The sequence below is a fragment of the Lissotriton vulgaris genome, chromosome 6 (genome assembly GCF_964263255.1).
Source record: "Lissotriton vulgaris chromosome 6, aLisVul1.2, whole genome shotgun sequence".
Classification (NCBI taxonomy): Eukaryota; Metazoa; Chordata; class Amphibia; order Caudata; family Salamandridae; genus Lissotriton; species Lissotriton vulgaris.
In genome coordinates, this window is record NC_141694.1 from 478,742,802 (window position 1) to 478,768,635 (window position 25,834).

The 25,834-nt window shown below is 45.6% G+C and overlaps 1 protein-coding gene across 1 annotated transcript in view; it reads left to right on the forward strand.

The window, feature by feature from the left end:
* The first annotated feature begins 8,066 nt into the window (after positions 1-8,066).
* The window catches only part of LOC147707467 (collagen alpha-1(XIX) chain-like), a 1,668,057-nt gene continuing 1,650,289 nt past the window's right edge, over positions 8,067-25,834 (forward strand). The window contains exon 1 of the mRNA XM_086925649.1: positions 8,067-8,324. The gene's annotated coding sequence lies outside the window, so the exon portion shown is untranslated. The remainder of the gene's footprint in view (positions 8,325-25,834) is intronic.

Sequence of the window (25,834 nt, forward strand, 5' to 3'; positions counted from 1 at the left end):
GCTAGTTATGCAGCCTGGAGTTTTTCGGATACCCTGGTTTGGGCACATCAAGACTTACTTGACGAAGTTGGGATGTGATCACCTGTCTACTAATCTGGGAGCTATGACTGGTGTGCCAAAGGCTGCACTTAAGGGGATTTTCCGGAGGTATATAGATGGAGAATTGAGCAGGAACAGGAGTTTGGGCACCTTGACACTAGCCTTCCTGGAATTTAAAGATACCTTCCTTATAGAAGAATACATAGACTCCATTGAACCCCCATTGGCAAAAACCCAGTACATTAAATGTTGTTGTGCGACCCAACCGTTGTGCACTTTTACTGCTAAATGGGGGCAACGTCATATTGACCCAGACTTGACCTGCCCTTTCTGTCCCGCAGACCAAGGAATGTAGAAATCACATATTATTTTTTGTTGGTGTTATCATAACAACAGGAAGAAGTAGATATTACAACTCTGTTGGAGTATGGGGATTGGGGACGATAGGGTTGTCTCTAGAATCCTCAAGTCCAACACAACCCCCTTGACCGTGAATGCTTTGTCCCGCTTTTTAATGGGAGTATGGAGAATTAGACAGGACAATAAAGCCTGATTCCATTACTCTGGCGTATGTGGAATTCATAAAGAAAACTTTCACTACCTTAAAAAATGTGGGCAGAAATTAATCAGAAATCGGAAAATCTAGTATTCGCAAACACCTGGTGCTCAAAACATCTCCATCCATTGAGCCCTATCTTTTGTGGCCACTTTCATCGCATGAGCGGTTTTTATTGATAAGGTTCTGCTTAGATTATTTTCATTTGTTGCTTGCTGTCCCAAAAGGGAGCTGCAGAGGTCAGTTGTTAGCATCCTGTGGCTGCGACGGAGTGTCTTCTTAGGATTTACTACACTTTATATTTTTTCGTAAGTTTTATGAAGTACCTCGCAGACATTTTTGAACACCTCTTTTATAGAAGTTGAATTTTAATCAGGTCCATCCAGCTCTCTTTTATTTACAACTGATTAAACCAGAATGTGTATCATTTATAGTAGGTTTTTTGAAGTCCTCATTGCGATTCAGGATCTGTATGGAGAGCTAGTTAAGCCCTAACGCTGATAGGCACTCCCTATCATGTGTTTTCTCCATTCTCTTACTCTTTGCACTAGATGTATATATATTGCTGCTTTTGTTTTTATGTGATTATTTCCCCTCATTTTTATTGTTATCCATTGTACGTTTTAACTGTTATATGGATTTGTGTAACTTTTATGGTTTTAATATATAAAGCCGAATAAAGTATTTTTGAATTTGAATTTAGCAGGACAAAGTAGGGCCCTGAATATTGTACTGCACTGTCCATTGTTGATGGCATCGTGCCCCATATAAATATTTTAGCCAAACCCACTAATTTAATGGCATTCCCTAATGAGGTGCTCCTGAAATCAGGAAGTACAAGTCATATGGCTCTAGCCTGTTTTGTGAAACTTTATTACTAGCAATGTTTATTGATTAAACTGTTACTTAAGCAATGCTCGTTAATGGGCACTATGATGATTTTTAAGGATTTTGTTGGTTTTATTGTTTTTAAGTTAATTATATTTATGTGAACTTTTATGGCAGCATTTGCTGAATAAAGAATATGATTGATTGATTGATTGATTGGTATTGCTCCTCAGGATGTGCCCTTTATGCCATTTCAGTGCGTGACTAGATACCTGATCTTTCCTGTAATAGTTGCCATTTAAGCGGCCTTCAATCTTGTTGGCTTCTGTGTCCAAGGGCAAATCTTACAAAACCATCTGCACATCTACATATTACATTGGTCATTTGAGGGTGTTTAATTCATACCACGGTGAACACATGAAGGCAAGTAGTGCTATATCACATGCTTTTTAGGTTTCCTCTGCACAGCGCTTGCGAAATCTCTTACGTTCAATATACCTTAAAAAGGGGCTCTTATCAGTTCCCAATTACTGAATTACTGTGTTCATTTGCTTTTATGTGTAGCTTTTTTTTGTTAAAACTTCCCGTGGATGAACGCATGTGCAATACTTCTACTAAAGATGTTCACACTGTTTAAGCCCCATTTCCTGTAAAGATCAATCAATCAAGCATTTGTATAGCGCGCTACTCACCCGGAGGGTCTCAAGGCGCTTGGGGGGATCCTCTACTGCTTGAACAGCCAGGTATTGAGTTGCTTCCTGAAGGCGAGGTGGTCTTGGGTCAGGCGGAGGAGGGTGGGGAGGGAGTTCCACGTCTTGGCGGCCAGGTAGGAGAAGGATCTTCCTCCCGTTGTGGCTCTTCGGATGCGGGGGACGGCGGCGAGGGTGTGGCTGGTCGATCGAAGCTGGCGGGTGGGATTGTAGAAGTTCAGGCGGTCGTTGAGGTATCTTGGGCCTTGGTTGTGGAGAGCTTTGTGTGCGTGGGTGAGGAGTCGGAACATGATTCTCTTGTTGACGGGGAGCCAGTGCAGGTTTCTTAGGTGTGCGGCGATGTGGCTGTGTCGGGGGATGTCCAGGATGAGTCGTGCTGAGGCGTTCTGAATACGCTGGAGTCTTTTCTGGAGTTTTGCGGTGGTACCGGCGTAGAGGGAGTTGCCGTAGTCCAGTCGGCTGGTGACGAGGGCCTGGGTGACCGTCTTCCTGGTTTCGGTGGGGATCCACCGGAAGATCTTCCGTAGCATGCGAAGGATGTTGAAGCATGACGAGGAGACGGCGTTGACTTGTCTGGTCATCGAGAGGGAGGAGTCCAGGATGAAGCCCAGGTTGCGTGCGTGGTCCGTTGGTTTGGGTGCGCTGCCCAGGGCAGGGGGCCACCAGGAGTCGTCCCAGGCAGAGGGCGAAGATCCCAGGATGAGGACTTCCGTCTTATCTGAGTTCAGTTTCAGGCGGCTGTTCATCATCCACTCGGCTACGCCTTTCATCCCTTCGTGTAGGTTGGTTCTGGCGGTGGCGGGGTCATTGGTGAGGGAGAGGATCAGCTGGGTGTCGTCTGCGTAGGAGAGGATGTTGAGGTTGTGTTGGAGTGCGATGGCCGCGAGGGGGCTCATGTAGATGTTGAACAGCGTGGGGCTGAGTGATGATCCTTGTGGTATGCCGCAGCTGACTTCGGTGGCTTCTGATCTGAACGGGGGGAGGCGGACTCTCTGTGTCCTTCCGGCGAGGAAGGAGATGAGCCATTCCAGTGCCTTCTCTTGGATTCCGACGTTGCTGAGGCGCTGTACAAGGGTGCAGTGGCAGACAGTGTCGAACGCCGCGGAGAGGTCCAGGAGGATGAGGGCCGCTGTTTCCCCGTTGTCGAGCAGGGCTCGGATGTCATCAGTGGCTGCAATGAGGGCGGTCTCGGTGCTGTGGTTGGCTCGGAATCCGGACTGCGAGTGGTCGAGGGATCCGTTCGTCTTGAGGAAGGCGGTCAGCTGTCTGTTGACGGTCTTTTCGATGACTTTGGCCGGAAACGGGAGGAGAGAGATGGGGCGGTAGTTTTTGAGATCGGTGGGGTCTGCTGCTGGTTTCTTCAGGAGGGCACTGAGTTTGGCGTGCTTCCAGCTCTCCGGGAAGGTTGCGGTGTCGAAGGAGGCGTTGATGGTGTCCCGTAGATAGGGTCCGATGACGGAGTCGGCCTTGTTGAAGACGTGGTGAGGGCAGGGGTCGGTTGGGGATCCGGAGGGGATGGAGTTCATCGTGCGGATGGTGTCTTCGGTGTTGATCGGGGTCCAGGCGTGGAAGATGGTGGTGGGGGGCGCTGGTGCGGTCGTAGGGTGCGTCGGCTGTGTGCTGAAGCTGTTGTGTATGTCTGCGATCTTGCTGTGGAAGAACGAGGCGAGCGAGTTGCAGAGGTCTTGCGATGGGGTGATGTTGTTGTTTCCGGCGCTGGGGTTGGAGAGCTCTTTAACGATGTTGAAGAGTTTCTTGCTGTTGTGGGCGTTGTTGTCCAGTCGTTCCTTGAATGCGGTTTTCTTGGTGGTGTTGATCAGTTGGTGGTGTTTTCGAGTGGCGAGCTTGAGGGTGGTCATGTTGTCTGGAGTCGGGTCTCTGCGCCAGGCTTTCTCGATGGCTCGGCAGTTCTTCTTGGAGCTCTTGAGTTCGTCGGTGAACCAGGATGTTTTCTTGCTGCCGGGTCTGCTGGGAGGGGTCCTCAGTGGTGCGAGGTCGTCTGCACAGTTGCTGATCCACCTCGTGATGTTGTCGGCGGCATGTTTGGGGTTTGCTGAGCTGGCGGGAGGGTTCTTGTTCAGGGATGCGGCGAGCTGGTCGGCTGTGATCTTGTTCCAGCTTCTGCGGGGAACCTGTTGCTGGTGGTGGTGGATCGTGGTCCTGCTGAAGTGGATGCAGCTGTGGTCCGTCCAGTGGAGTCCGGTGGCGTGGCTGAGATGTCCTTGCTGGAGGAGAAGACGGGGTCGAGCGTGTGGCCGACATAGTGGGTGGGGGTGGTCACCAGCTGCTTGAGTCCGAGGTTGGCGAGGTTGTCCAGCAGGGTGGTGGTGTTGCGGTCGTTGTTGTTCTCCAGGTGGAAGTTGAGGTCCCCGAGGAGGATGTAGTCAGCGGAGGGGAGGGCGTGCAGGCTGATGAAGTCGGCGATGTCTTCGCTGAATTGTGTGCGTGGTCCCGGGGGTCTGTAGATGAGGGTGCCTCTGAGGGTGGTCTTGGGGTCGGTGTGGATCTGGAAGTGCAGGTGTTCGGCGGCTGTGAGGGTGTCCTCGGAGTTGGTCGTGATGCGGATGGTGTTCTTGTGGACGATGGCGATGCCTCCTCCCGTCTGGTTGACGCGGTCCCTCTGGGTGATCTTGTATCCGTCCGGGATGGCGATGGCGATGTCAGGCGCTGAGGAGGCGTTCATCCATGTTTCCGTGAGGAAGGCGACGTCTGGGGATGTCGAGTCGAGGAGGTTCCAGAGCTCCACGGCGTGTTTGTGGACGGAGCGGGTGTTGAGCAGGATGCACTTGAGGTGGTTGCTGCTGGGAGTCGGCTTGATGGGTGCGGTGCAGGTCCGGATGCAGGAGAACTTGCAGGACTGGCAGGTGAAGGGTCCGTGGGTGCGTCTCGGGGTGGCTCGGTAGCACCCGGGGGTTCGGCCGGTGTTGATTGCGTTGAAGGAGGCGGCGTCGTAGGTCCGGCGGGTGGGGTGGCCTCTGCGGGGGCCAGGGGGTCTGACGCTGGGCGCAGTCCAAGCGCGGACGGGCGCAGATGGGCTTACCTTTGGCGCACCTTCGGCGCTCAATCGGTGCTCCCGCTGCGCGCGTCCGATAGATAGGATCTTTTCTCATGTAAAAGGCAGACAACTTCTAACAGTGTGCTAGAATGCTTGCTTTTTATTACTTAGTTGTGTAAAGCAGATGCTTTAGCCTTAGAACGTTTATAGCATTGCCTATTCATGCCTCAGTACCTTTCTTTTCACTTTGTAGGCATTACTGGATTGATATTTTCTAATTAATCTATTTGGTCATTAGGATCAAATTTTAAATGTTGTAATAAACTTTGCATGTTTAAAATAAAGTTAATATACAAGAGCTATGCTATATTTTACTACTAAACAGGCAGCCCCAAGTGCAGTAAGCCTTGCAGACAACAGGTTCATGATTTGAATGGTGCAGCAGGTGCAGTACCACTGGGCCCAAAAGTTGTCAGAACTCCTCAAAACACATAATATTGCTGTATTTGACTAGTAAACAAGCATCAACGATTGCAGTTACCTTGCAGTTAAAAAGGACTTGATTTGAATGGTGTCGCAGTGCAGTGGCACTGTGGCCAAAAGCACTGTGGATCCCACTAAACCCAGATTATTCCTAAAATGTAAAACTAAACGGGCAGTCACAAGTGCAGCTACCTTGCAGACAACAGGGTGATTTGAATGGTGCAGCAGGTGCAGTGGCACATGGGTGCAAGCTGTCATAACTCCAATAAACACCACATATTGCTATATTTCAATACTAAACAGGCAGTCACAATTGCAGCTATCTTTCAGGCAACAAGGTCATTATTTGAATGGTTCAGCAGATGCAGTAGCACTAGGTGCAAAAGATGTCAGAACTCCACTAAACACCTAATATTGCTATATTTTACTACTAAACAGGCAGTCACATGTGCAAATATCTTTCAGGCACCAGGGTCATGATTTGAATAATGCAGCAGGTGCAGTGGCACCTGTGTGAGAAGCTATCATAACTCCACAAATCACCAAATATTGCTATATTGTACTACTAAACAGGCAGTCCCAGGTGCAGCTATCTTGCAGGCAGCGGGGTCATTATTGGAATGGTGCAGCAGGTGCGGTAGCACCTGTGTGAGAAGCTGTCATAACTCCACAAAACACCAAATATTGCTATATTGTACTACCAAACAGGCAGTCACATGTGCAGTTATCTTGCAGGCAGCAGGGTCATTATTTGAATGGTGCAGCAGGTGCAGTAACACTATGTCCAAAAGTTGTCAGAACTCCACTAAACATCTAATATTGCTATATTTTACAACTAAACATGCAGTCACCATTGCAGTTACCTAGGGTCATGATTTCAATAGTGCAACAGGTTCAGTAGCACTGGGACCAAAAGCTCCAGGGACCCCACTAAACACCTACCATTGCTATATTTTATTCCAAATAGGTAATCACAAGTGCAGTCACCATCCAGACAACAGGGTCATGATTTGAATTGTGCAGAAGGTGCAGTAGCACCGGGCCCAAAAGTTGTCAGAACTTCTCTAAACACATAGTATTGCTATCTTTGACTACTAATCAGGCAGTCACAGCTGCAGTTACCTTACAGTTAAAAGGGACTTGATTTGAATGGTGCAGCAGGTGCAGTGGCTCTGGAGACAAAAGCTCTAGGGACCCCACTAAACCCAGATTAGTGCTAATTTCTACTATGAAATAAGAATCAGAAGTGCACTTATCTAGCAGGCAATAGGGTCATGATTTTAATGGGGCAGCAGGTGTAGTGTCACCAGGACCGAAAGCTCTAGTAGCCCCACTAAACACCTAATATTGCTATATTTTACTACTAAACAGGCAGTCACAAGTGCAGTTATCATGCATGCACTAGGAGCCTGATTTGAATGGTGCAGCAGGTGAGGTGGCACTGGGCTTAAAGTTGTCAAAACTCCTCTGAACACATAATATTACTATTACATCAATTAATTCTATTATTTTCCTCTTTCATTTCCTTTTTCTAAATGTTGCTATTACTTACCTGCACTATACCACTAGTAACAGCACAATATATTGCCTTTTTGTACATACCCAAGTCATAAAACTTTAACAGACTTTCTGTACCTTATATTATACAACTACTCAGCAAGCTACAACTTACAACAAAAACAGCTTCTTATTAATCTCATAGTCTAAAGCTCATACATTAACCAAAGCTTGTTTCAGTGGACATAGGCGAAGGTTTCACAGTGTGCCCCAATCCTGCATCTATTAACCTTCTGAATTTTCCTGAAACATGTCGAAAAACGTGCACAGACTCAGTTATAAATTAACCTAATTAATTAGGTGTTCTGTTTCTCTGCAGAAAGTTTACCTGTGCCAGTTCCAGCAGCGGAACCAGTGCACGTAGCGAGGGTCATGCTAAAAGTATGATAATGTTATCGCCCAAAAGGTGCATCACTTTCCTAGGGCAGCGAAATCACTATCACTGAAATTGACAGCTGGTATTACTGGCTCATGTTACGTGTATGGGATTTTTATACCCAAGACGTAATGATAGTGCATGCAGCATACCGGCCGCCTGTTTTTTTTTTCTTTTTGAAATGAAGTGACAGCTCTCTTCTTGTAAGCGTGGCCACTGAATATTCGCAATCAATCACAATTATAAACCTCACGCAGTAGCGCATTCCATTTATATATTTCACCCTGTCCGCTTTTCCCCCTGCTGGTTCAGCTCCTATGCTGTAAAAAAAAAACAACACTTACACGGGCCTGAGGCTAATAAAACTGTATTTCCACATTCGAGCAGTTTTTACGTGCCTGTGAGGTCGGGTCCTTTTCTACTTTTTTATCCCTTGCGGTTAAGTGCAGCACGGGCAGCCAACACCGCAGAAGTGCCGCGCAGCATTACGAGTGCTGCCAGGTGTCCCCAGCGCCGCGAAGCACTGCTAGCGCTTCAGGCAGAGGCTGTGCGCCGGCTGAGAGCGTGCGCTGCCTGTCTCGTCTCGCAATGTGCTTCCTCCTCTGAGTGGGAGGGACCCCTGACTGGGTGCGTGTGTCAGAGGGAGTGAGACTAATAAGGACAGCGCTACCTCCCCCTTTGCACTCCCTGAGAGACTCACTCCAAGAACTTCCCAGCAATGCAGCGGCTTAGAAGCCTTCATGGTTAAGCGTGCGGGGATTTAATCGTCACACTCTACAGGTAAGTGCTCCCCACGCGCCCCCTGAGCCGATGTTAATGACCTTAATCCACCTCTTCTTCACAGTGCTATTTGTGTGTGCTCTGCCTCACCTCTCTGTGTGCCTGACACCTCTTCATGTCTCGGCTCCAGTTCATGCACATGCACTAAAGTTTTCTTGTTGATTGCAATTAAAAAGGGACAGGTCTTACTTGTGGCAGCCAAGCGGGGGGTCTGCAGCTTGGGGTTTTCTGCTGGGTGGGTCTGACCCTCCCGGTTTGTCGTAGTTATGGGCTGCAATGATTGCTTGCGGTGCAGACATTTCGCCTGTTAATGAGGTTTCGGGGTGAATGGCTCATGCCGTCAGTGCGACAGGCGGGCTGCGTGTCGGGCAGTGGAGTGACGGCGGGTCTGCACAGGCTGGCTCTATCCGACTAGTGTTCCGGTATGTTTTGACCGAGGTCGGTGCACTAGTTTCTGATAAGTTCGGAAGGGGGTTTCTATCATCATAGAGTCCGCACAGCAGTGTCTGGAAAGGAATCAGGAAGGGTCTCTGCAGCAGGGTGTGTTTGCAGTAATAGTAGCTGATTAGAGCTGCGGGGCAAATACACTATGCCCCGAGGCTGAGCAATAGGACTGCGCTCTCTGGGGCAGCGGGTCCTTGAAGTTTACAGCCGTCTCTGTGCGCTGGTGCGAGGTAAGTCTTGGTCACTGAAGGCGCATTGACCACCCGTGGGAGTTCACACTATGGGACTAAATGCATCGGGGCGTAGTGAGGGCGACGCTGTAATATAGCGCAGCATCCGAACAAAAGCCCCCTTTCGGCACCTTCGGGCTGATAAAAATGCTCGAAAGTTGTTTTTGTTTTTTTAGATATTACTACTGTAGATAAGGAAACTTGAACATATAGTGGTTTCCCTAGGATGACTACTGGACCAGCTGAAACTCTGAAATTAAAGCTCATAGTTGAGTTACAAATTGGGACACTTAGACATGGGTCCACGAACACTAGTTATTGGGGGCATAGGGTGTGTGTTTATGTTCCCGAGATGGTCGAATTAGATGTTACGCTTTCACAGTTCGGAGTTTCGGTTGTGCGCGATGCCCAGCACTGCGCGTCTCCCCGTACAAGGCTGAAGTTTGGGCGCTACAGTACACGTGCTTCTGAGCTGCCGTGCCTCTCAGCTGAGAGCGCGGGCGGCGTCTCGCTCACGCCCTGTCATCGCCCCAGGGCGAGCCCCGCTGTTTGTCACTTTCCTTCCCGCACTCTGCACCCGTTGCTCCCTCTGCCGCCGCCGGCTCCCGGTGCAGGGAGGACCCGCTGCGCGCCGCCTTGGACGGCACTTCTAAGGCAGGCGCTACCACAGCGGTGCTTTTGGTCCCCTGCCCTCAAGCAGAAAGTTATGCGAGAACGCTATGACTAATGCCTCGCGCTGACTTTATTTTTTTCATTGTTATTTAAATGGTATCTGATGTTCATTAATGAGTGGCATTTCTCTTTTTCATTATGGCTTCAGGATGGCTCTACACGCGGAACGCCCCTTTTAGCGCATCTATTTGCACGAAACTTCCGGGGTTGCTTTTAAAAACCTGAGCATATCAGTATGTAGCCACATTTGTCGATTTTCACCTGCCTGCACTTTACTCACCCCCTACAATCTGACGAAGGGCAACATCTGATGAATTGAAGTCACTCTGGGTTTGAATTTACAAAGTATGAATCTGAGCAGTTTTACCACAGGCTAATCTCTGCCTTTAAACAGATTAGTTACTACAAAAACTAATTTGAAGCAGTCTGTCATCTCCCTGCTTAAACAAGCACACATACGACTCTTGCACATATACTCATGTTTTTTATGAAGTCTGAATGCAAGGACAAAAGTCTCTGAGCGTCTATACTTCCCACTTAAAAGGGTGTAGTTAATATAATTTTTCCAGTGTGTAGTTTGCACTCTGAGGCGATGCACCGCATTGTACTATAATAGTCAGCCCCTCATCTACTTAATTTCTCGAATGATGTCACATTTCTTTCAAACACCAACTGCAGGCAATTACAGCGACTTGTTTTGCTACACTGAAATTGTTAAAAAAAGACCCTAGAAAACTTACTAGCTCATACACGGGAAATTAAACGTGCATGCTCTAGTGATCTCTAGATTGGATTATGCCAATTTGCTATATTTAGGAATTTCTGCCAGACTAATAAATACATTACAGATGGTTCAAAATGCTGCTGCACGTCTGATTCTTGATTGCCCTAGGAGGCAGGCCATCCGCCCAGGTCTGAAGCAACTTAACGGATTGCCAGTCAATAGAAGGATCAACTTCAAGGCAGTGCTTAGTTTGTGAAAGAAAGTGTCGGTGCTCGAAGCTTTGGTAGCTTTAATCTACTACCTGACCCTTTTTCTCACACTTGCAAGTTCCCCTTTCTCTTTAAGTCGGTGTTGCCATCTTTTTCTTCCTTGTCTTTCTGATCTGTGTTTTTTCCCTCTCTTGCACTCCGTAAATATCTGATATGGGAAAAATAGTTGCCAGTTCCTAATACAAGTGCTGGTGTCGCACACCTGCAACCACTGGCTCAAGTTAAACACTGCTTCAAGGCCTTGCTGGTCACGTTTAGAGTAATCCAGAAAAAGGGGCCTCTTTATTTTAGTTGCAGATTTTGTGAATATACTTCTGCAAGAGCTCTTCACTCTGTTAATCATGGACTGCTTTGCATGCCCGGAGTCTGCAAAGCCTGTGGGGTTATTGCTCCTTCTTGCTACTGGCAGCAAAGCTGTGGAATGAGCTGCCGTTAGAAAAGAGAAAGGTCGACTCAAAAGCCATGTTCAGAAACGGGCTTAAGCCCTCCATTTTCAGATAATTATAGGCAGGGTACAAGTCCAAAAAAAGTAAGGGGGGGACTATCCAAGTTAGGCAGTATGCAAGTGACATCACAGTGTATGACATCACAGTATGTGATATCACGGCGCGTGACAACACACATGGCATCACAGTAAGTGGCATCATAACCCATGACCTCACAGGAAGTGACATCACAAGAATTGACATCAGATCTAAAAGACCTCAAGCAAGTTTAGCAGGTCTTCCATGAGTATATTTGAGCACATTTCAATATTTCATATTTTGTGTCCGGTTGTGCCAATAACAGTGACAGAACTCAGGTGCAACATTTTGGCCTTAACTTTATACATTTACTTTTTTTAAACACTGCCACAAAGAAATTGGCAACAAGGAGGTGGCAGTAAATCTGTCTTGCTTAATTGTTTGCAAAGTATACTTTTTAAAATATCTCATGAAGCTAAGGCACCTGCTGCAGAGACCTTTGTGTGCCCAATATATGTCAGGGAACAATTATAATGGTATGATAACTCTGGAGGTTAATGTATAAGCTGAAGAGATCTGTGCTTTGTCTAGTCCCAGTTTTGAATCAAAGTAGCATAAAGGGTTTTTAATATGTCTCCTACGAGCACATCATGTAACATGCAGGTGATAGATTTGTATTTTATGTAGATAGGTTAATGGGCTACTGCTTTTTACACAAAGATCCTTTGGTTCGTTGCTTTTCATAAATTGTAATCCTTCCAACATGGTACAATGAGCACTGAAGGGTATGTGACTCCTACACCTTTTAACCATCACTGTCTTTTGTAACACATCCTATAGATTTATTTACGCACATTTGATTTATGATCAATGTGTACGTGTGATGTAAAGTGCCCTGACACTCTAAATTCCGATGAGCAGCCCCATAAAGGAAATAAAATAGTGGTCTTTAAATTATTTGTGTAAATACTGGGCAGACCAACCCATCTGACATTCTCACAGTTCATGCATATGTTTTATATACATGGACTGAACAAAGCCAAAAGACTGCCTCTCTAATGTACCTGTCAAGTGATAACCGGTGCACCTTTATTTCCCCTTCATTGTATTTAGGCTCCTGATAGTTCCAAGCCAGGATACTCCAGTAAAAAGATGCCCGATGAACCCTTTGTCATGGGCCCAGCTGGAATCTGACAGCCTCCCTTCCCACTTGCATGTTGCTGTTCCGAACGGAAGTAGACAATGTGCAGGCATGGATCATGCCCGGTGTCTGAAAATTACACCAGGACAAGTTTAGCATATGTCTGCGGGGCCCAACCTCTTGGCTGTTAAGATGGCGTTCAATATGTGAAAAGAGTGGGTACTCGATGTACCCTCAACATGTGCCCTGATTCTAGGCCCAGGAAATCTTTGACTTTGCTTGCTAATGCAGGGACGTTTCCATTGGAAGCAGCTGTTGTGCTCCACAGATGGCAGTTCATTCATTCATTGTTGATTCACTATGATATGAGTGCTCACAGTCTTGCTCTTTCACAAAGTTTTTGAAAGGGTGCTGTCCACCTACAGACCAGAGAAAGAGAACGGGTTGCTTAAAAAATTAGTGGAAGTTGAGGGAAATATACCAGCGGAGAAAGGCGGCTTGGGAGAAAGACCTTTGTGATTTTGTATAAATATATGGATGCCACTAGATCACCACCCACACAGAACGTAACTGTTTTATATACAGAATATCTAGAAGTTAGACACATACAGTCAAACTAGTATCTAGAACAACTATGCTCAACTTAGGTGTGCTAAATAGTCACTTACTAGTGTAAACGGGCACTTGCATCACATTTCCATACACATAAATATCCTTCTGTTGAAAGTCCACATAAATACTCAGCATTGTAATGTCCTATGGTGCATATTTCTCTGGATGCTCCTGGGATCCTTTGTTAATCCCAAAAAAGAAAGAAATTAGCTTTAAATGTAGGAGTAATCTTACATTAACAAATGCCTGGCCTTTGTACATTGGTAAAGGCACATTAGGCCTAGGGAGTGTTGGAAGGTAAACATAGACCTGTTTGTCATGTAACACCCCAGGGTGAATGACCACTACACTTCTCGGTGTACGAAAAGGCCCTGAACCCGAAGCAGCATTGGGTTTCAGGATTTTCAGTGTTAAACAGACCTGCTACAGTGATTCGATGTTTCCTCTCCTTGCTGGAGGTAAACAGGAGCCTGCATAAATTAGTCGACTCACATGAGTGAGTGTCACCCTCTAAATACAGTGCACAAGATGGGCCGCGGGGCGCCGAGCCTGCAAATGGCTACTCCAAGGGTCAGTGGCCACCCGAGATCCTGCTCCTGCTAGTAACAGGCACGTCCACCTCTGCTAATGGCAGTGACATGGAGGTATCAAAAACAGGGCCGGGAGGGCCATTCTGTTTTTTTTTTTGCAGAGTTTATAGCGCAAACTTGACCCGAACCGGGTATCAGAGCGCTTTACATAGCACCAGTTACATTCATTTTTGTTAGGCATGGGAAGATATTCGGCCACATGCATCAACCTATTTAGGAAGTGCAAACGGTGCGAATCGGTAAATTCGGCCGTTTGCGATTCCTAAATAGGTTTTTGGGATGCATCATGCATTTTTGTGAAATTCGCTATTTTTAGCGATTTCCAAAAATGCGATTGCTTTTAAGGAATCGCAAATTTGCGATTCCTTAAAAGCAATGCATGATTGTGTTTCAAATTGCGAATTCGCAATTAGGAGGTGCAAATTACCACGAGGGTGAACCTCGTGGTAATTTGCGAAAATGTATTAAAATGCTTCAAATTGCATTTTAAAACACTGTCATGTTACAGACACACATGTCCTTAGGACATGTGTGTGTGAAACATGCACTTCAAGATACATTGCAGGGGTGCATGGGGGGTGCTTTGGACCCCCCCTGCACCCATGGAATGCATTAACATTTTGCGAATCGCTAATTGAAATTCACAAAATGTCAATGCCTTCCCATTGATTCCTATGGGCCTTTTGGCCCATAGGAATCAATGGGAATAGCGAAATCGCAAATTAGAATTCGCATAATATTTGCGATTCTGTAAAAATTGCGATTTTTACCGAATAGCAAATATTATGCGATTTAAATCATGCATCCTATTTTGCGATTCCCTAAAAATTGCAATTAAGGAATCGTAAAACCTTACTTTGATGCATGTGGCCGATTATGATTTGGCCAGAATCACAGGATGTTCAGCGTCATTGTCGAGATTCGAACCCAGTTCGCCAGATTCGAGGTAGGCCTTTAGGCCAACTCCTCTCCTTTATTAAGTCATTGTGCTAGTCAGGCAGTCAAAACAAACACGGATAGAAAGTAATAAAGCACAACTTTCTTATCCTGTTAGTGGAAAACATCAAATATCCTGGACAGTGAGGTTATTTAGAGTCCCATAAACAAACTTAAGTGTTGGTGCTGGCATGGCACCGCGCAATCCTACTACACGTCATGGTCTGTGACACCAGTGGACTCTGTTTACATTTTTATTGCACTCTCATCAGCTGCAGCTGCTTGAATCACTTTCTACATATCACAGGTTGATTGAAACAAGACAAGTAACTGCCTTGGGTCGTTTAGTAAATGTTCCCTTATTTATGTTCTGTCAACTCAAACGTGAAGTACTTTTAAATGTGCAAACATTCAGAAATGAAGTGAGTTCTAGCCTAAATTAATCTAACACAACAATACCACTTCTTAAGCCTTCACAGGGCTATGGATTGTCCTTAACGAGAGCCTGGAATCACCTGTTTTTTTTTATTGTTGCGAACACATCTAAAATCTGATAAAATAATCACAAGGTTGATAAATCTTTTCGCAAGAGAGAATGCACCAAGTCAGATCACTGCTACACAACAGCAATAAAGAATGAAGAAAAACAAATAACACATTTCAACCACTCCTTAAAATTCGATCATGGACGGCCCCATTATTCAGACTGCAAGGATTTCTTGAGTCAATTTCCAGCATAAAATGTTATCAATTATTAATTCTTCTACAGGATTTTCAAGGACTGCACCCATCAGCAAACTACAGAGGAGACATGACCTAACATCAAAATAAGAGATAACCTAGCACTACCAGCCTTTTCAGAGAAAATGAGCTTCCAGTCTCGGATTTCCAAAATTGGTTGCCTTTTTGTACTCGCACGCCCCCCAAACACCGTATTCATTTCTGTCTTGCAGTGTCTCTAAATAAATCGTGAATACCTATTATTCTCCTGAAGATAAGCCTAAAGTCATTGTCACTATCAAATAACAGAACACCCTCCAGTGTTCCTTTTCCGTCAATGTAATCGACAAAAAGTATACCATCATATTCCAACTTGACATGCAATCTAAATGCTCAAGTGGAGGTTGGGCATTACACTTGTTCTAAATCTCACTCACTGTTAGAACTGGGATTTCTGGTTGGCTAAGGCTTGCCCCAAAGCCAGGCAGAAACCACCACTCTAGTCAGGTCAAGGGAGTTACACGCCAAAGATAACCCTAGCTCACCCCCTTGGTAGCTGCACGAGCAGACAGGCTTATCCCGGAGGAAATGTGTAAAACATTTGTGCATGCACACAGCAACAACATCCCAGGCACACTACAAAAGGAACTCCACACAAGGTTATATAAAAATAACTTTTGTATTCCCAAAACACATCAGATAGTAATCACACAATATACATTGTGCCAACTGGCACAGGCAATATTCACAAGGGATTATTTACACAGGACAGGGCCACGTGGGCCACTGTCAGAATCAGTACTTAGCAGAAATTGGTCCAAGCAAAAATAGATCATAAACCTACAACCAGTAACTACTGGTAATTATTGTACTCCACCTCAACCTGTAACATAAACTACATTATGCACAGTCACCTCAGGCGCAAATTACATCCTGTGCCAACCTCACCGGCATTAATACATTATGTAAACTCACTAACACAAACCTACATAGGTAAAACAACCTCATAATCATAAAATCACAGAGTGAAACATAATCTCACTAGCATAACCACATGGAATGCAACATAACCTCATAATCATAAACCACAGTTTATTAGTATAAAACACAGGGTGCGCAAAACATACTGTAAACAATACATTTCCTAGCACCACATTTAGAACACATCAATCACATTAGGACCTTGCGCCCTATCCCCATACCAGCCCCCTGGCCATCTCAAGAAGGGGCTCAAATGCCCTGTGTCCAGAATGTCAGGGTACGCTGCCAATGCAGCGCCAGTCAGTGGTGTGCCACCGGCGCAAACCTAACCGTTACAGCCACCCACTTCTTGCTGGGCAGCTGAGAACCATCACACGGGGCCTAAATGCTGCAGCTGGCACTGCGCAGCTGTGGAAAGCCTGGCAACTCTGTGCCATCTCTGGGGCTCTCTGGGACTCTCACTCCAATGGCGCCTAAACGGTGCAGCTGCCCCCTACTTGCTGGGCAGCTGTGAAAGTAATAAGTATGGCATGGGCTCTCAGTAGCCTTTTAGAACAAAACTGCGCCAAAACATTGGATCCACGGTGCTCTGAAGAACAATCCCTGCCCCTGTGCCACTCTGGCCCCTTTAAGAAATAAATGTCCCCTGGAGCACACAACTGGCCCCTAGAACAACTCTGTGCCATTGCAGACAAGAACTGGCGTGTGAACTGGGGTGACACGGACCTCTGAGGACTCTACTGGGCCCTTTAACTAAACCTGTGCCAAACATGGGAGCCCTATAGGCTTTAGAACAACTCGGTGTCCCTAAAATAGAATAACTTTCCCCCAAGCACTAAGGCATCCACGGGGAAGACACGGGCCCCTCACAGGGCTCTCTGCAACAGTCACTGCCCCCCCTCACGTGGCGGCAAGGGTACCACTGGCCGTGGGAACCCCCACTGGGGCCCTTAAACAAAATGTGCCCCAACGTTAGAGCCCAGAGGCTCTGAATAACGATGACATAACATTGGAGCGGTCCGCTGCTAAACGGGGCCTCTCAAGACTCAGGTACCTTGCACTGGGACCACCAAAAGCACCATCTGCCCCCCAGTGCCACTTCGGCACGCACAGTAACACCCATGGAGCCCCCCAGCCCTTCTTTGACTTACAGGGCTGCTCACAGGGGACTCCTCCTCATCATAGGACAGCAGCACTTCTCCTGTGGGGCTTTCCGGGACTCCTGGGAGCCCCGCACTGCCGTTGGCGGCCTTGGCCGCCGTCTCCAATTTACCCGGGGACCCAGGGCACTCTTCTCACCAGCAGCAACCACGGGCTCCCCCTACAGCCCTGCGTCGTCCTCACATGGCGCCGGCATCCTCTCTTCACCCGGCCCCCTCTGGGACCCGGGGTCTTTTTGCAATACGCAAGGCTCTCCCTTCCAGCCGGGAGCTCCGCCTCACATCACCGGACTTCCTCCTCGCGGCACGGCTTCCTCAGGACTTCCTCAGGCCTCTGAAGGCCACGCCCATATCCCAGCGAGGGTGCCTGACTTCCGGGTCGCATTTGCAGCGGCCCGGCAACGTTTGAAAGGCGGCTTGGGCTGCGGCGGTGAGACGCGGGATGGGCACCCGCTGTGATTTAAAATTACTAATCCGGGCAAAGTCTCCGGGTGGTCACCCGCGCACATAATCAATTAAATAAGTCGGGTGGCACCCATAATGAAGCAGCAGAAATGAGGGGTAGGCCCCCTCGAACATAGAATACTCGGCGGGGTAGGCACCCGCAAAAATAGGCTCCAATAAGCGGGGTGGCACCCGTGTTCAGAATACAACAGCAAGCCACAATGAAGGGTGGGCACCTGCTCTCTATAGCGGTAGGGAGGGGGATCCCCACGTCGGGATTCCCTCACACAAGCTGCAGCCCAGCGCTGCCATGGCCAGTAGAAGCGCTCCTTCCTCCTGGGGGAGAGCTAAGGATAAAGCACTCCCAGAGCGTAAAAAGTCTGCACAAGTCCTGGGCATCCAAGATGGAGCAACACAGCTCCCAGTAAGGAGATTCCTCCAGGCATCCAGGGGCTGAGCAGGGCCCAGGGAGGCAAGCCTTCCCCTGGGCCCCAGCAGCAGCACGCCCCTGGTAGATTCAAGTCAGGAACAAGAACACCTTTCATGGGGTCACAGCCCCTTTTTATACACACAATCCCTTTGTTTAACAGGTTGCAGGCAATGGGAGAACCAGCACCAACTAGTTATGGGGAACTCCTGAGCACTTTGTTTTGCTCTCCCCCTCTCCCCCTTTCACTGGCCAGGCTAGGGACATCAGATGCACCACAGGGGGTGGAGCCGGCATTGTGGAGGGAAGGCCCAGCCCTATTCAGGTCCCAGGTGCACTCCTTCCTCCTATAACCATGCAGATGTCTCCATTCACCACCGGGGCAGACCCATCCTGACTCCTGGAGCCAGGCACACCAGCCAGCTCCAGCCAATCACAAGCCAGACAGCCAATTCACATCCACTGCCCAGACATGCCAACTTCTAGAAGTGGCACTTTCACACTAGACACAATAAATCCACACACATCATCGCGCAGCATTTAATCACACGAGTTCGCACATACCAAACTCAACCCTGAACTCTCCACACATCAGAAACTACCATGGACACACATATTCCCTATGCATTCCTATGGGAGGGCAGGCCACTCACCACACATACACAGAGAGGTCACGCACTTCACACTGGACCTCAGTGAAAAAGTGCGTAGCGACCTAAACTCATCAACACCAGGTTACAGAAACAGGCTAGGCAAAAGCAAAATGTTTCGGGCTGAACCTGCCAAAAGGGCCAAGTCCAACACTCACAACAATCAATTGTGGAATGCAAATAGCTGGCTCAGTTTGAGCATGACAGCAAGACTGTTTATACTCCTCAGTCACCGAAGTCGTCTACCCAACATTGGTCCTTGCAGACCATCCTACTGGATTGGAAAATTATTATAACATTTAGAGTCTACATATTTCCTTCCCATGGATGGTTCGTATGGAATACAAACTATATCTTCACGTACATTGTGCATTAATGTCTAGGTTAAAGTTTGTTTAATTAACATAGAGCTGTATAGGGGTCATGTCAAGGGCGGGACTGGTCACTCTCTCAATCGGGCTATTCCTTGGTAGATAGCAGACTTGGGGGCTGCTTTTGGAGTATCATAAGCTCTCATGACCAAACCATCCTCTCAGGGTCCTATTCTAGTCACAGTCTTCAGCAGTGCAGTGCTGGTATGGCCATGTTTTAAGCATTTTGTTAGAGCTGATTTTGGTGTCCAGTTTGGCACGAGTCAGGTTCTGGCCTACTATAGCTTCAAGCATTTATGCACACCTGCATTTAATCATTTAGCTATTAACTATGCTAAATAAACTGCAAGATTTTGATACAGTGCTTCCAAAACTTGTTTAGTTGCAATTTTGTCTTCTAGCATACACTCAGGAGACATTGCTTATATGTACTTGCTTTTCATGACCTACAGCGGGGTCTATGAGCAATGTGAAGATCAAGATGCTGAGATTTTTAGAATGAAGAGACACTTCCAATAGTCTATTGAGGACACGTTCTTGAAGCTGTGCCTCATCTAACCCATCTGGCAATGGCATTGAACCCGGATATAAGTTAAGGCAGCATCTTCCATTCTTAAGATTTACTGCTCCTTACGTGGGATGTGTTTTAGAACCATTATGAAATCGTCTGCAAAAGTTTACCCTTTTATATTTTTTGGAGTGGCAGTCTTGGCATGCCTCTGCTTGACAAGATTAATCTTTTACTTACAAAGTAACGTTTTAAAGCTTTTTTTAGGTGCCCAACAATCGCAGGTTGTCAAATGTACTTGTTTTGAATATACTATGAGCAAAGTTCAAGCTCACGTACTATTTGGTGGGATTTGGCTCTAGGTAATGATGAATTCCTTTGCATCACGTGAGGGAGGATATGGTTAGATCTGCACCACTCAAAATCACTAATGTGAAAAAAAGACACACATATTGCAATTCTGAGTTGACTTCAAAGTGGTGAAATTCTAAACAAATTATGTTCCGAGAACTGGAATGATGCAAATTCAGTACTTTACATATTAAACTTCTCATTGAAATGTCCACAGAATGTTCCATCAATATAGAGAACTATTAGTTCCACCTTTTTGCAAGTGCAGTGAGCGTTTTACCCTTTGCTCTGCCTCCATAGCTGATCATAAACGTTTCTAACCTGCTACCACTCCTACAGATCGAGCTGTGATCCGATGAATTGTCACTCTCCAATTCAATTTTTTTCTGGGACATAGTATACCTAAATAATGTATCAATTCACCCATCCGAAACAAATACTGTCAATAGTCTAGGGACATGTAGAAGAACACTTCAAGAAAGTTGTCATTTTAGTTAAGAGGGATTGATTGTAACAACGTTGAGTAGCTTGTACTTGTGTACCTCAAGAAGTCATCTTTTTGCTAGCCTATGGGTGTAGTTGCCACCAAAAGAAAATCACCCACAACTGTATGATTGCTTAAATTATTGCATGTACACTCTAGGGGTACAACAGCTGGCAGTCTGCTAAGCAGAGTATTCATCCGTGTTTCAGCCCATAAATCGTAGAGATTTTTAGGAGACACATCTTCTTTAATTATACATTTAATCGTTACCCTAGTATCAGTATGCTGAAAGGAATGACATCTGGTCGATGTTGTACAGTACTGGGAGATTGTGATAAAAAGAGTAAAATGCCTCAACTGTGTGACTCTTTTGCGTATAGGAAACATAGTCATATGTCCTGTATCCTGAACTGTTAGATGCATTTCACACATTAACATTTTGTTTTGTACATTTCTTTATGTTGTAATCTAGCTAACTATTATATAGATGGCTTTTTGTTGTATTCTCGTCTATTTGTTCTTTTTTAAAGTATTTTTTCTGAAGGGATATGTCATATGACAACTGAAATCAGAAATCTGTTTGTGAAAATCATTGCAATATTTGTTTAAAACCATAATTCTACCTCAAATTGGAAAAAAAATTGACAACGTTGAAGCTTTTTACAGAGTAAGTGTTTCCTTAACTGCAAACACTCCTTTGTAGCCACATTTAAACACATTACAGCATCGATTACTGTAACATCTTTTGTATAAGACTGCCAAATTCTTCGGTCAACAGGCTTTTAAATAATAAGTCTAGAAATCTAATAGGGGTGAAACAAGTTTACTTATAGTACTGCTGTCATTAGAAAGCAGGAATGTCTGTCTGTCTCTTAAACAAAATAATGTATAATCTAAACTACAGCACTAGAGCTTGTTAAAATCTCACACAAGAGTAAGGAAAACATCACTATTGTAGGCCTAAATAAACGAAGATAACACAAACAGCCACTCTTGAGGTTAAAGGATTATTAAATCAAGAAACCCAGGAGGAATTGTCTTGGCAATTTTAGCCCAAACAATTTCCCTCCAAATGTAGAAAGTAAACACGCAACACTATATTTTATCAGAAAGAAAGACATTCTTAATCTTGAGCTATGAATGTCCTCATGCTGCTCTCTCAAGCTAATCTAAGATTCAGTTAATCCATTGTAGATAAGTACATGAATGCCTCTGAGGGGTTTGGGAACAGAAAATTGCTATAACATAAAACGAATTCAATTAATTAGCTTATTGCAAAATATACATCGTTTTATAGTGGTTTCTTCCAAAACACTTTATTAGATTAAATAATTTTTTTTACTCAACCCGAAATGGAATGAATTTGTATAAATAGTCTCTTTGTACATTCACTTTAGAAATAGTGGCTCTTCTATTGCAAATACTTTTGCGTGGTACCTTAACCATTTAAGGCACAAAACTGAAAATTAATTGGTCTTGGCCACATCCAGCAGACTATCACTCTGGGCCTGATTAAAAGCTTGGTGATTCGGCGCCGAATCGGCCCTGTGGTCGGCCGCCTGCCAGATTAGGAGTTTCCTCCTGTGTGGTGGACTATTTTTTGGCATTCTCAAGGTGGTGCCTCTAAAAATGGGCATCACAATGGGAACGCCAATGCATGCACACAGGGGGGCACATGTTGTACCCCAGTGCATTCACCCCAGGGCGCAGAGGCACAAGAGGGCCCTGTAGGGTCACCTTTGTTTCCTCTCCACCAGGGTTTTCATGAAGGGGGAACTGCCATGAATACCATGGCATAGAAGAAACTCCTAACATGCTTTGCGGGACTGCGGCGGTCCCGCAAAGCATAATGATGCCTCATGATCGCCGCAACACCGCTAGGGAACGGTGGCTCTCTGGCAGCTGAGGCAGGGCAATGGTGGACCGACCCCCCTAATCGTAATAGGGCGGTCAGGAGACTGCTGCCACCACGCCCCTTTGAGTCTGGCAAGACTCATAATAGAGCCCAAAGTGGCAGCCAAGTGTTGCAGTCACATCACAGTGCCATCTGAAACTCATCGGAAGTGGAGAGGCTATTCTTGAAATTCAAGAACAAGATGCGTGCTGGGGTCACATGCAAATAGAAGAGGTCTGCTCTTGTGGATTGTTTTAGACCATTCTGCAGCGGAAGGCCAGGGCGTCTTCATAATAGAGACAGATGACTTCTGACGAGAACATCTCTTCAGCCCATGATCTTCCTTCTGCATTTTGGGGAACAATCCATGAATATGAAATGGTCCCATCCTTTGTCAGGGCAAAGGTGCGAGTCCTGTATCTGTATTAATGTTTAGGAGGATGAAATATTAGTAGAACCCTCGTGGAGTTTAGTTACTTAACTTGTCTTGAGTTGCAAATCTAATGTTATGAAATGAGTCAAATCTTTGCAGAGGTTTCTAAATGTCAGTTTGGTCATTCACTAACAGTTTGAAGCAAGTAACTTACACTAATGTGCAAAAAGTTGGACTTTAGATCATAGTACCCATTTGTATTTATGGAATTGGTACTTGCAGCTTTCTATCAGTGTAAATATTCTACACATTCAGAAAAGTTCACGTACTTTGCAGACTTTTCTACTTTACCAAGTTTGTGATAGTGAGGATGAGAAAAGTAAGGAAAGGGTTATAATTCACCACTGCGCAGGAAAAACACTTGATAACACCCTCAAAGTGTTAAAGATGTGGATGCTTGCAAAAATAAATGGACTCCCACTTCAGAAGCATACATATTACTGCTCGTGCAAAATGCAGGTGTAAACGTATGTCCTGGATAGGAAAAGGGAGGGACAGCCAAATGTTTCATGGACGGATTGTTTGGCAAGAGGTCTATCCACCCAAAATTATTTGTCTTCTGGAGAAAACACGAGTTTCATAAAATATTTTTATTGTACTGTATACAAATTTCTGAAACAGTTTTCCATTAAAATGATTAGGAGTCTAGCGGCCCAGAAGTTTATGAATGTCACAGATTTCCAGTGTAACAACCTGAAATTCAGTTTTATCGAAGTTTCACTGAAATTGTACATTGAAGAAAAACATAAACTTATGCCTCCTCAAATGGATTAGTATTTTTTTGTGAGCCAGCGCTAGCATGTTTGGTTAAATGTTGACTATAAGGAACGTTATTAAATTATTCCCGTATATAAGAAGCCTTTAAGATATCAGTGAAGCTTTTCTCAGCCGTACTTGATTAGGACTAACATTTATGGAGATGTCTTTCTTTTGATTGGTCAGGGCTCCCCTTCTATGCCCCCAGTTTGCCATAGGTATTTGTCATCCAGACAAAATGATTTGTATTCACTGTGACCGCTCCTAAAGACCCGCCGCACCATGGACTTTGTGTTGCTGGTCCAACAAGACTGGGAATAAACCTACACATGACAAGAAGCCTTGTAACTTTGACTGGCCCAGAAGATTAGATGCTGGACTCTCCAGAGAGATGAGGAGCTGCCCTGAGTTGAAGGACTGGTATGAAAAGCAGCAGACATGGACCTGAAAGATAACTTGGAGACAAAAATGATGCACAGCTAACATAGATATGAATGACAACTTGAGAGAAGAACCATCCCAGGAGCCACAAGATCTCTATTATAAGAGGACCAAGATCATACTGGAATCCGTGAAGGACTATACCCGCTAACAAGCTTCCACTGCCACTTTAAGCTGTTGTTTGTAAACTAGCTGTACATTCTGCAGTGAGCAACTGAGCTTGTGGTTCAGTGGTGGTCAGGATCATGGTTCAAAGAAGCCTAGACTGGCTCAACCTCCTTTTATAACCCTTCGGGATCACCATTTGTGAGCCTTGGAGCTCTAGGACTTTCCCCTTTTGCTGTGGTTTCCTAGTAAACGGTCCTGTGGTTGATGCTGGAAAAGGTCATATATCCTTTAGCCCTAGAAACACTGTTGTATATGGCTTCGCTAGGAACATGATGGAAGTGGGAGATGTTATAGTAATCAAGTGGCAAAACAGATTTTCTTTTCCTACCTAGACCCCAGCGAATGACAATGTACAGGTCTCTGCTGAGCACTTAATTGTTTTCTTTTCACTCACCCTTAGTGCCTGTTTCTTTTGATTTGCTGCATTTGGAGTTCTTGTAATAGTTGGTGAGATATGTGTCACACTTTCTATGCCTGGCTGAGTGTGTGGATGACCTTGCAGCTGCCCTACTTCCATTCTTGTGATGGTGTCTATCAATCTCTATTGGGTTTCTCACTACACTTTTGTCTCTGGATTAACATAACATAACATGTGTATTTGTAAAGCACTTATCACCCATGTGTCTCAAGGCGCTGAATAACAGATGTTTATTGTTACCCAACTCAATGGTACTCATTTTATCGACCTCAGATGGATGAAAGGCTTAGTGGTCTCGCCGGGATTTGAATCTGTGACTATGAGGTCGAACCCAGGCCCCTGCAGTGGATGCATTAGTCACTAAGCCACCAGACCCGGCTTAAGACTGCTGCAGCCATCTAAACAGAGTTCAAGATAGCAGCTAGGGTGCTCTTCATTTGGAAGTGAGGTGATGACAGAGAAGGTTGTGTTGTATGGGCTGTGTGAGTGGGTTGATTGACCTCTTTTTCCATGAATGAATCTTTTTTTAAGTTAAGTGTGGACATTCTCCATGCAGTTGGGCACTCTAGAAAGGAAACAAAGAGTAGCAGCTTGGACACAGTTTACTGCTTTCTCAAACGCTGTTATGGAAAATTTTTATTAGTTTTGGCTTGAGAGAAGGCTCATAACATTGTTTATTGTTTCAATAATATGCACATTTTCTGGCAGTGAGTTGTTCCTAGAGTACAGAAGTGGTTTGGGTTGCAGGTCTGATTACACAATTGTGTTACTTTTAGTAGCATGTGTTAGAACTGGGATTTCTGGTTGGCTAAGGCTTGCGCCAAAGCCAGGCAGAAACCACCACTCTAGTCAGGGCAAGGGAGTTACACGCCAGAGATAACCCCTGTTCACCCCCTTGGTAGCTTGGCACGAGCAGACAGGCTTATCCCAGAGGCAATGTGTAAAGCATTTGCGCACGCACAGCAACAACATCCCAGGCACACTAAAAAATGAACTCCACACAAGGTTATATAAAAATAACTTTTGTATTCTTAAAACACATCAGATAGTAATCACACAATATACATTGTGCCAACTGGCACGGCAATATTCCCAAGGGATTATTTACACAGGACAGGGCCACGTGGGCCACTGTCAGAATCAGCACTTAGCCGAAATTGGTACAAGTAACCTAGATCATACACCTACAACCAGTAACTATTGGTAATCACTGTACTCCACC